Source organism: Cynocephalus volans, chromosome 2, assembly GCF_027409185.1.
Source record: "Cynocephalus volans isolate mCynVol1 chromosome 2, mCynVol1.pri, whole genome shotgun sequence".
Lineage (NCBI taxonomy): Eukaryota > Metazoa > Chordata > Mammalia > Dermoptera > Cynocephalidae > Cynocephalus > Cynocephalus volans.
The window spans coordinates 3801797-3814558 of NC_084461.1; positions in this window are offsets into that span (position 1 = coordinate 3801797).

The following is a 12762-nucleotide window of genomic DNA, read 5'->3' on the forward strand; positions in this document are numbered from 1 at the left end:
TTTGTATTTCCTAAACGTTGGATTTAAGAACAGGTGAAAGAATCTATTTTATTTTAAGGGATGGCTTGGGAAGATGTTTACTTAGATCCCTTTCACACTGGGATCAGATAAACCGTCCTTTTCTACCTCTTCCCATGCCAAATGGTTCTACCTTTGTCACTTGATTTTAGTTTTTAAAACATTTTAAGTGCATTATTTTTATTTTTGAATTCAAAAAATATATTTAAAATCTATAAAAATTCAAGGAATGGTATAACACACAGCCATGTCTTTACTACTCAGGAATAATGTTATTGTGTCATATACTTTTCTAAGTCTTCTAAGAAAACAAAAAGGTGCATTAAAAGATAGAAACCAGCGAGCAGTAAGAACAGAAACAGAAACTAGGAAGGGAGGAGAACTACATGACAGAAGAACGAACACGCATCTTCTCGTATGGACTGGTGCATACGTCTAGATTCCCTTTTCTCTCTTAGTCCTTATTTGGGCATCGTCCTTCTTAACTGTCCTCCTGCCCAACATCTGCAAAGGGCACCAGTTAAATGATTCTAAAGAGAATCACCCAAAACCTTAAGTTCACTTTGGGGTTTCTTTGTTGTTGTTTTTGAATTTCTCTCTATTCTCCATCCGTGCAGAGGTTTCCTCACTGCATTCTAACGCACGGATGTGGCAGGGACCCCAGGCGGGCCCGTCCCCGTGCCTCTGTGACACCTGCAGCAGGACGATGGGGCTGCAGCCCGGCAGGCGGCCCAAGCGCTCAACAGCTCGGCTGGCGTCTCGGCCAGGGAGGCACCCTGGTGCAGCGCTGAGACACGCCGTGTTCCACCGCATGATGTGCCTTTTCTCCCCTGAGCTGAAGAAAGAAAAGACAAGCGCAGAGCGCACGTGCGAAGACAGCGCCTCCTGCTGCGAATGTGCCGCGGGCCCGGTGAGTCCGGTTGACTTGACCGAAGCACGCTCTCCTTCGGATGAAAAAAGAAGCTGAAAGACTTGTGGAAATGGACCAGCGCTGACACGCTCCAGTCACCCCAGTGGGCTGACTTCTGGTCAGCTTCCCGGCTGACAAGGCGACCTGGAGGGGAATGACGGAGACCGCAGGGTGTCTGGGACTCTGAGAAGTGGGCCCGGTCGGCCGGTCCTCTCTCACCAAGACCAAGCTGTGAACATCCGTCCCTAACTTCCTGTCCTTCTCGCCATGAAGCTGCACAAAATGAAACAAAAACGGAAACAGAGTGCCCGTGGAGAGAAAACTCATTCCCGAGTCCCCGCAAGTCCCTGGGACTCTACCGAGTCGGCGTTCGGCGGAGGAGCACGGGTGACGGAGCGTCCTCATCCGCGTGCGTGCGCGCGGCCTTTTCATCCCAGCTGAGCGCGGACGCGTGGTTCACCGAACACCCAAACGCCGGGCGCCGTGCGCTCCGTGGTTCCTTAAAGTCCAGGCGTGCAGCTGAAATCGGCCCTGCTGCTTCTAGCTCTCGGTGGGGAGGGCGCCAGCAGCCCGTCTGTTGGGGAAAGTTCTGAAAGGCAGGAAGGTTCCTCATTCTTAGCCAGAAGGATTTCTCCCGGTATCTGAAATTGCTCTCAGTCTTGCATCCTCTCTTCCCTTGGCCGCCCTAGTCCCCATGTTGTGACCACATGCCTGAGACACACACATTGCACGTTTCCTCTTTGCTTGATGTTAGCGCCAGAGAAACACTTGCTCAACTCCCTGAGTTTCTTCCTAATAGGATTCCATCGATTTTATATAATGAAATACCATTGACATCGGTAGAGGGCAGATGGCTGTTTTAATGATTTAACTATCAATAAATACATAGAAATAGGTGGAGAGATTATGTGAGTGTTGCAAGCATATACATCTCTATTGTTTCAGGTGGGAATTTGGCCAATTCCCGCCAAACCCAAACTAGCCATATTTGCAGGTCAATGTTTATGTCCACAAATCCCCATGACAGAAAGCGGCTGCCTAGGAGAGGGCTGCTCTGCCATTGCCCGAGATCGTGTCTTTCCTTTGGTCCACCAACTTCATTGCCTGATCTCTTTACTTTTCAAATTTGATTCTGATTTTGATATGGCTATTCATGTATTATGAGTTTATTTGATGACATGTAATGTAGTTGCAAATTTTAAAATAATTTTCTGTGATCAAAATATTTCAGAAAGTGCACAGTATATATCAAATAAGACAAATTACAATTATTTATAATTTAAATACTATGGCAAACAAAGTATTCTATAGATATTAGTAAACACAATTAAAGATCTTTGGTGGGGGGAAGGGGAGAGGAATGAGACCAGTTTAATTTATAAATAAGTTTTGGACAGCCTCCTGATCACCAGATAGAAAAGCCATCTTGAATTAAAGATCTTTTACCTGCTACTTCTAAGAAACTTTGGTGATGTGATTCATATTATTATAATCATTATTTAGTATTCCATATTTAAATATAGCACTCATTTTGTAACCAGATTATCTCTTGAATCACATAAAATTTTTCCCTGGTATGAATGAGAATTTTTAATGCTAAAATTCTGCTTTATACATAATGCCTTTCCAACTCAAATGGTACTATGAGCTCAATAGCACTAGTGATGATGGTCACTGTGACTCTAGACCTGCAGAAAAAACTTGAAAGCTTCGAGTGAGTCAAAACAGGAGTCCTTGTTAGGCCTGCCACTTTATAACTTGAGTATTGCTCCAGAACCGGACAGCACACACGACCCCAGCAGCAGGTGGAGTCTACAGAAGGCACTGACCTTGTGCCTTCATTCACACTGCAATCTGACAGGTGCAGCAATGACAACAGCAAACTCGTGGGGAGCCAGGGCTTCCACAGCCTCTGACCTGATGTTGCCCATTCTTGGGGGTGAGCATGGCTGTCATCCCAGCTCACAGCCCAATAGTAATGACTCGACATCACCCGCATTCTGTAGACGAACCGCTAGACTCAGAAAGTGAAATCATTGTTATTTTTCACCGCTTTGGCTAATACATTCTAAGTGGCTGATTCTCCACAGCCCTTCTAGGTTTTGCTGATGACAGTGTGACCTTCAGTGGGGATGTCCCATCCATCATGCTTTGAACTTTTCACACCAGTAAACGCTCATTTCAACTATGCAAGGAAACCTCTGTCCACAGCGCTGTTTACCACTCACGAGGGAACTTCAATCTGCATACCTGTGAAGCACTGGACAGACCCAGGTATGAAGGAAAGGAGGCCGTTCAGCACCTTTGAACTCTTGTGCAGGTGGTCATATTAAAAACCCACCTATCACCTAGTCCATCATCTTAGACATAAGGAAAATTAGCTATTTTTACTGTAGTTTTAATAGAAACCAATTACTATGTTTGTAATAGTGAGTTTCTAATAGAAATCTGAGAAAATTCCTTAATATGATGGAGACTTTAGATCTGTCCATATACATAGAATAGAATAAAAATTGACCTGAGCATTTTATTCAGTATAATATAAAGCATAGCTTGTAAACACTGGCTCTGGCTCTCCTAATTTCCTGACACAGAGCAAGGGAGATAATCTCCCAGAATTAACCTGTTGAAAATTTTGAGGAAATTCTCCCAGGCTCATTGTGTCTTCTAGGAGAAGAATTCATAAGCATGCAGTAACAGATAAATAAGCAAATAAATAATATCTTTTCCAAAGACAAGACCAAAATGAATTTGCCAACTAATTACTATTAATGAAAAAAAAAGTGAATTACTGATTTGGAAATGCAGCTTTCTGGAGGCCTGACTATAAGTGGCAGGTATCCAAATACTTGATCCAAAGTTTGTCTTTGGGGGTTGGTGTTACTCAAGAAAGGAAAGTGGTGCTCAGTTGATAATTCCATCTTTTGTGCCATAATTTTTAAGCGGAATGAAATTGCTTTAGAAACTGTATTTCTGATTCTTCAACTATGTGCAAAAAATGCAGATTAAAAACATGCTAGAAGGATCTATGTAACCTTTTTCAAGATGATTATCATGGAGTGGTGAGATGACATGTAAGTTCGACTTTGTTAAAATTTTCTATATGTAAATATAGTTACATGTAATAGATAAAAATTACAGACATCGTTGATACAGTACTTATGCTATATGGTAGTTGAACAATTTTTAGTACCAATATTTTGGGTATTAGACTGAGTTCTTTCCCTAAATTTTAGTACTGTTTGACTAGTCAAAATATCTTAGAATGAGTGATTTTTAAATGGACTCATGAGTATCCCAGTTTCATGCAACAAGAAACAAAGAACAGATTTTCACACAGAATCTGGAGACAATAGAAAAGACAAACCAAAGAAAATTAAGTAAAATAAGATTAATAAAGATTTTCTAAGGACACTATCTTCTCTGAATTTCAGATCAGTAAAGGGTAGCCATATCTTTATCTATATCCATATATGTGCACACTTGTGCAGACGAGTATGTGGTGATGGTAAGTTTTAGGTTTCAACTTGACTGGGTTAAGGAATACCCAGGTAGCTGGTAAAGCATCATTTCTGGGTGTGTCTGTGAGGATGTTTCTGGAAGAGATTGGCATTGGAATTGTAAACTGAGTGAGGAAGATCTGCCCTCACCCAACGTGGGTGGTCACCCTTCAATAGGCTGAGGCCCAGACAGAACAAAAAGGTAGAGGAAAGGTGAACTTGCCCCCTGGTCTGGAGCCAGTGCACCTTTCTTCTCCTGTGCTTGGACATCAGAACTCCAAGTTCTCCAGCCTTTGGGCTCTGGGACTTGCACCAGCAGCTTCTCCAGCTTCTCAGGCCTTTGGACTTGGACTGAACCACACCACTGTTGTCCCCGATTCTCCGGCTTGCAGATGGCCTATTGTGGGACTTCTCAACCTCCATAATCATGTGAGCTGATCCACATAATAAATCCCCTCTCATCTGTCATCTCTCTATCTCCTGCTGGCTCTATTTCACCCCGAATAATACATATATACACATGAGCAATAAATCACACATGTTGACATGATATTTATACACATTATATGTATTCATGTTATATATAAATATAAAGTATATTTACATACATTATATATTATAAGTGTATATTCTCACAAGTTTGCTTTAACTTAATATTCCAGCCAGACCTTCTTTCCCTGGGTTTGCATTCTAGTGGGAGGAGACAAAAGTGAACCATACGCTGTGTGCATGCATAGCAAACGCTGGCCAGTTCTCTGAAGGCAGAGAGCGTGACATGGCACTGCACACGCTGGGGGAGTACGGCCTGGCCCAGGCCTGGCAAAGTGGAGGGGAGAACATTCCAAGGGAGGGGACAGCTCATTCCCAGGCTGAGGTGGTAGGGAAGGCCACCATTGTGCCAGCACAGGAGGGTGAGGAGAGTGGAAGAAAGTGAGGTCAGGAGGTGACAGTGACCATGCCTTCCACGGCTTGCTTTGTCACAATGACGAGTTCTGATTTCATTCTAAAACAAGATGGGAGGGAGAAGGGACAAATCCCCCTTCCATAAGAGAATTCCAAATATTTTGTGTAGTTACTCTGCCCTTAAAGAGACAGAGTGTAAATACCCACTCCTTATGTGTGGGCTGCACTTAGTGACACCTCCAAAAAGCACTGTGTGGAAAAGGATGGAAGAAAGGATAACTACAGAAATCCGACAAGTGCGACACCAGCCAGGTGGTGCAGGTCAACACCATCTTGCTATCATGTACACTCGTGATGTGACGGTGAGGGCATGTCACCTCGGTGTTTCCACCCCAAACCTCTTAACCCCACCCTGATCAGAAGCAAGACTCTAAACAAATCCCACCTGAGGCCCATGCTACAAAATGCCTGTCTGGTGCTCCTCAAAACCAACAAGATTGTCACAAACAAGCAAAGTCTAAGAAATTTCACAGCTGAGAGGAGCCTCAAGAGACATGACAAGTACATGCAATGAAATGTCCTGCATGGAATCCTTGACCGGGAAAAGAACATTAGAAAAGAACTGAGGAAATCTAAATAAAGTACAGAGTTTATTTAATAATAATGTATCCACATTGTTTTATTAGTTGTGACAAATGATTCGCCCTAACATAAGATGTTAATAATAGGGAAACTGGCTAAAAGGAATACAGAAACTTTACTATTTTTACAACTTTTATGTAAACGTAAAACTATTATAAAAATAAAAATTGTATTTTACAAAAAGCGATGGTAGGCTGCAGCCTGGAGGCTCCGGGAACGAGAAAGTCATGCTCACTTCGCAAAGGTGCTAGCTAGCCTAAAATACAACTTAAGAAAACAATCCAGAGAGAGGACCAAGAGCTGCTGGGCCCATATGCTCTGAGCCACCTATGCCAGAGCAGGTAGGTGCAACCACAGTATTCCAAGCCCAGGCCAGTACATGCCACAAAGAGAGGCCCTCAGAGAGGCCCTAGAGCTGCCAGGCCCATGCATCCCGAGCCACCAGCACCAAAGCAGGTAGGTACTGCCAAGGGACTACCAGCCCAGGCCAGTGTGCGCTGCCCAGAGAGGCCGGAGCCTCCCACCCACAGGCACCAAGGCAGCTGTGCCAAATTGGCAGTGCCTGAAGGATACTAGCCAGACATTATGGTCAAACAAGTGGACCGTAAAATCCCCTGTAACAATGACTAAACACCAAAGGAAAGATACCAGAAATATGAAAAATCAAGAAAGTACAACACCAACAGAGGGTAATAATAACTATCAAGCCCTAGATCCTATAGAACAAGAAGTCCTTGAAATGACTGACAAGGAATTTTTTAGCAACAATTCTAAGGAAACTAAATGAGATACAAGAAAACTCAGCTAGACAACATGATGAAATGAGAAAAAATATACAGGACCTGAAAGAAGAAATGTACAAAGAAATCAAAGCCCTGAAAAAGAATGTAGCAGAGCTTGTGGAGCTGAAGAATTCATTCAAGGAAATAAAAAACACAACAGAGAGTTTAACCAGCAGGCTTGCAGAAGTAGAAGAGAGAACTTCTGACCTTGAACATGGGCTGTCTAAAATAACAAAGGCAGACAAAAAAAAAAAAAAAAAAGAAAGAAAAAGAAAAGAAAAAAAAAGAAAGAAAGAAAAAAGAAATAAAAACATTGAAGAAAATCTAAGAGAAATAACAGACAACCTTAAAAGCTCAAATATCCAAGTCATGGGTATTCCAGAAGGGGAGGAAAAAGGAAATGACAGTGAAAATATATTCAACGAAATAATGGCTAAAAACTTCCTAGGTATAGGGAATGACACAGATCTTCAGATTCAGGAAGCTCAAAGATCCCCAAACATGTTCAACCCAAAAAGGTCCTCTCCAAGACATGTTATAGCTAAATTTGCAAAATTCAAAGACAAAGAGAGAATCTTAAAAGCTGCATGAGAGAAGCGTCAAGTCACCTATAAGGGAGCCCCAACTGACTAACATCAGACTTTTCATCACAAACCCTAAAAGCCAGAAAAGAATGGGATGATATATTCAAATTACTAAAAGACAAAGATTGCCAGCCAAGCATACTTTACCCAACAAGGCTATCCTTCCAAAATGAAGGGCAAATAGTATATTTCTCAGACAAATAAAAACTGCAGGAGTTCACTACCACACAACCACCCTTACAAGAAATTCTCAAGGGAGTACTGGGTTTGGTACCTGAAAAACAACCATCATTGCCATAAATATTCAAGAAAAACAAAACTCACTAGTAAAAACAAAATGCTAACAATAAAGAGAAAAGAAAATTTATCCACCACTCCAAGAAACCAACAAATACAGAAGACAAACAGTAAATCAGAAAGAAAGGAACAAAAGATGCTTAAGACATCCAAACAAAAATCAATAAAATGCTAGGGGTAAATCAACACCTTTCAATAACAACTCGTAATGTCGGATGTGAGGGCGATCTGGCTGCGACATCTGTCACCCCATTGATCGCCAGGGTTGATTCGGCTGATCTGGCTGGCTAGGCGGGTGTCCCCTTCCTCCCTCACCGCTCCATGTGCGTCCCTCCCGAAGCTGCGCGCTCGGTCGAAGAGGATGACCTTCCCCGCTAGAGGAGAGGACGTTCTTCGGTCAAGGGTATACCAGTAGCTGCGCTCCCCTGCTAGAACCTCCAAACAAGCTCTCAATAACAACTCTTAATGTAAAAGGATTAAATTCCCGGGCCGAGCCCGTGGCGCACTCGGGACAGTGTGGCACTGGGAGCGCAGCGACGCTCCCGCCGCGGGTTCGGATCCTATATAGGAATGGCCGGTGCACTCACTGGCTGAGTGCCGGTCACGAAACAAACAAACAAACAAACAAAAGGATTAAATTCCCCACTCAAAAGACACAGACTGACTGACTGGCTTAGAAAGGTGGACCTAACTATATGCTGACTTCAAGAGACTCACCTCACCTGTAAAGACACACATAGACTATGAATGAAAGGATGGAAAAAGATATACCATGCAAACAGAAATGAAAAACGAGCTGGAGTAGCTATTCTTATATCTGATAAAATAGACTTTAAACTAAAAACCATAAAAAGAGACAATGAGGGACACTACTTAATGAAAAAAGGATTCATCCATCAAGAAGACATAACAATCATATACATATAAGCACCCAATGTCAGAGCAGCCATATATTTATAAAGCAAACACTATTAGACATAAAGAATGAGATAGACACTAATACCATAATAGCAAGGGACCTGAACACCCCACTCCCAATATTGGACAGATCATTTAGGCAAAGAATCAGCATAGAAACACAAGATCGAAACAACACTTTAGACCAATTGGACTTGGCATATATATACAGAACATTCCTTCCAACAACCTCAGAATATTCATTCTTCTCATCAGCACATGGACTATTCTCCAGGATAGATCATGTGCTAGGTCACAAATCAAGTCTCAACAAATTTTAAAAAATGGAATTATTCAATGTATTTTTTTCAGATCACAATGGATTAAAATTAGAAATCAATAAGAAATGAAATTCTGAAAACTATACAAACACATGGAAATTAAACTACATTCTACTTAATGACATAATGGTCCAAGAAGAAATTAAACAGGAAATCAAAAAAATGTATTGAAACCAATCAAAATAATGATACATCATACCAAAACCTGTGGGACACTGTGGATGCAGTACTAAGAGGGAAACTTATTGCAATAAATGCTTATTTCAGAAGAATGGAAAGATGGAAAGTAAACAACCTAACTTCACCTTAAAGAACTAGAAAAACAAGAAAAATGTAAACCCAAAGTTAGCAGATGGAAAGAAATAATTAAGATCAGAGCAGAACTTAATGAACTAGAAACCAAAAAGAAATACAAAAAATAATGAATCAAAAAGTTGTTTTTTTGAAAAGATAAATAAAATTGACAAACCATTAGCAAGGCTAACTAAAAAAAGAAAAGACCCAAATAACAAAAATTAGAAATGAATATGGTGATTTCTGATGCCACAGAAATACAAAATCATTAGAGACTACTACAAACAACTATATGCCAACAAATTTGAAAATCTGGAGGAAATGGATAAATTTATGGACACACACGAACTACCAAATCTGAGCCAAGAAGATGTAGAAAAGCTGAACAGACCAATAATAATAAAAGAGATTGAACCTGTTATCAGAAGGCTCCCAACAAAGAAAAGCCCAGGACCAGATGGATTCAATGCAGAATTCTACCAGACCTTCAAAGAGTAATTGATACCAATTCTATACAAACTATTCCAAAAGATTGAAACAGAGGCCATTCTCCAAAACTGATTCTATGAAGCAAACATCACTCTGGTACCAAAACCAGACAAAGATACAACAAAAATAAAACTACAGGCCAATATCCTTGAAGAATATAGATGCAAAAATCCTCAATAAAATACTGGCTAGCAGAATACAGCAAGAAATATGCAAAATTATACATCGTGATTAAGTGGGATTCATCCCAGGGATCCAAGGTTGTTTCAGCTTATGCATATCAATAAATGTGCTACACCACATCGATAAAATAAAAGACAAAGACCATATGATCATCTCTATAGATGCTGAGAAAGCATTTGACAAAATTGAACATTTGTTCATGATAATGACTCTCTACAAGTTAGGTGTAGATGGAAAGTGTCTCAACATAATTAAAGCCATATATGATAAGCCCACTGCCAGTATCATCCTGAATGTGGAAAAGGTGAAAGATTTTCCTTTAAGAACAAGAATTAGACAAGGATGCCCACTCTCATCACTACTATTCAACATGGTGTTGGAAGTATTAGCTAGAGCAATCAGAGAAGAGAAGGAAATAAAGGGCATCCAGATTGGAAAAGATGAAGTCAAACTGTCCTTGTCTGCAGATGACATGGCCCTATATATCGAGGCTTAAAGCCTCTGCAAAAAAATTTTAAAAAACAACTCTTAGAGTAGATAAATGATTTCAGCAAAGTATCAGGATACAAAATCGACACACACAAAAATCAGTAGCATTTCTATACTCCAACAGTGAACATGCAGAAAAAGAAATCAAGAAAGCTAGCCCATTTACAATAGCCATCCAAAAAATAAAATACTTAGGAATAAAGTTAACCAAGGATGTGAAATATCTCTACAATGAGAAGTACAAACTACTTTTGAGAGAAATTAAAGAGGACACAGGAAGATGGAAAGACATTCCATGCTCTTAGATTGGAAGAATTAACATTGTGAAAATTTCCATACTACCCAAAGTGATCTATAAATTCAATGCAATCCTCAACAAAATTCTAATGACATCTTTCTCAGAAAATGGGAAAAAAAATCCTAACATTTATGTGGAATAACAAAAGATCATGCATAGCCAAAGCAATTCTGAGCAAAAATAAATAAATAAATAAAATAATAATAAAGCTGGAGGAATAACACTACCTGACTTTAAACCATACTACAAAGCTATATTAACCAAAGCAGCATGGTATTGGCATAAAAACATACACACAGATCAATGGAATCAAATAGAGAATCCAGAAATCAACCCATATACCTACAGTAATATGATCTTTAACAAAGGTACCAAGTGTACTCACCAGGGAAGAGACTGCCTCTTCAGGAAATGGTACTTGGAAAACTGGATATTCATAGGCAGGAGAATGAAACTAGAACCATATCTCTCACTATATACCAACATCAACTCAAAATGGATGAGAATTAAATATACACGCTAAAATAATAAAACTCCTTAAAGAAAACATAGGGGAAACATTCCAGGAAATAGCATTGGGTACAGACTTCATGAATATGACCCCAAAAGCACAGGCAACCAAAGGAAAAATAAATAAATGGGATTACATCAAACTGAAAAGCTTCTGCACAGCAAAGGAAGCAATCAACAGAGTGAAAAGAAAACCAACACAGTGGGAGAAAATATTTGCAAAATATACATCTGACAAAGGATTAATATGCAGAATATACAACGAACTCAAACGACTTTACAGCAAAAAAACAAGTAACCCAATTTAAAAATGGGCAAAGGAGCTGAATAGACATTTCTCAAAGGAAAATATATGAATAGACCTCAGACACATGAAAATATGCTCAACATCACTCAACATTCAGGAAATGCAAGTAAAAACCACACTGAGATACCATCTCACTCCAGTTAGGATGGTTAATATCCAACAGACTGAGAATGATAAGTGCTGGTGAGATTGGAGAGAAAAAGGAACCCTCCTACACTGTTGGTGGGATTGCAAAATGGTGCAGCCTTTATGGAAAATGGTATGGAGGTTCCTCAAACAATTACAGATAGATCTACCATATGACCCAGGGATTCCACTGCTGGGAATATACCCAGAGGAATGGAAATCATCATGTTGTAGGGATACCTGTACTCCCATGTTCATTGCAGCACTATTTACAATAGCCAAGAGTTAGAACCAGCCCAAGTGTTCATCATCAGATGAGTGGATAAGGAAACTGGTATATCTGCACAATGGAATTCTACTCTGCTATAAAAAAGAAAGAAATACTACCATTTGCAGCAACATGGATGGACTTAGAAAAAATTATATTATGTGAAACAAGTCAGGCACAGAAAGAGAAATACCACATCTTCTCACTTATGTGTGGGAACTAAAAATAAATAAATAAATACACAAACAAATGGGGTGGAGCAGGGAAGAAGACACAACAATCACAATTCTTTGAACTTATTAAGACAAGTGAACAGATATGATGTTGATGGGTGGGAGGAGGGAAAGAGAGGGGAGGGAGGAATCGGTAAAGGGACACAAAAATCAACTACATTGTATATTAATAAAATAAAATAAAATAAAACAAAATAAAATTAAAATTAAATTTAAAAAAAACTTGATGGTAAATCAGTGAGGAGTTTTAAGGAAGGTGAACGGTCTGATCTGGTCTTGCTGAACACAAGGAAGAGAGAAGCTGAGAACATTCTGGAGGCCGTTCCAGGCAAGAAAAGGTGGAGGCTCAGGCAGGGAAAAATCAAAGCAGGATGGATTTGTGATGTATTTTGGAGACAGAGACATGGGCTTTGTAGTTTGAATGAGCGGGTGAGGGCAGCTATTTTCTTCCTAAGCTCCTACGTTTGCAAGGCCTGGGGCAGGAATTCAAAGGAGAGCCCATGCACCATCTGTATAAATATTTAAAAGTTAATAAGTCAAGCTAACAGATTATTAAAAATATAGATGTTGCATCTTTCCATCTTGACAGATGTGTCTTCATAAGGACAAGGAACGCCAGGTCTTAACACACAGTTCTCAGACTGCTCAGGGGGCCACCCCTGGTCTGCCTCACCTCCCTGCTTTTCCCTCT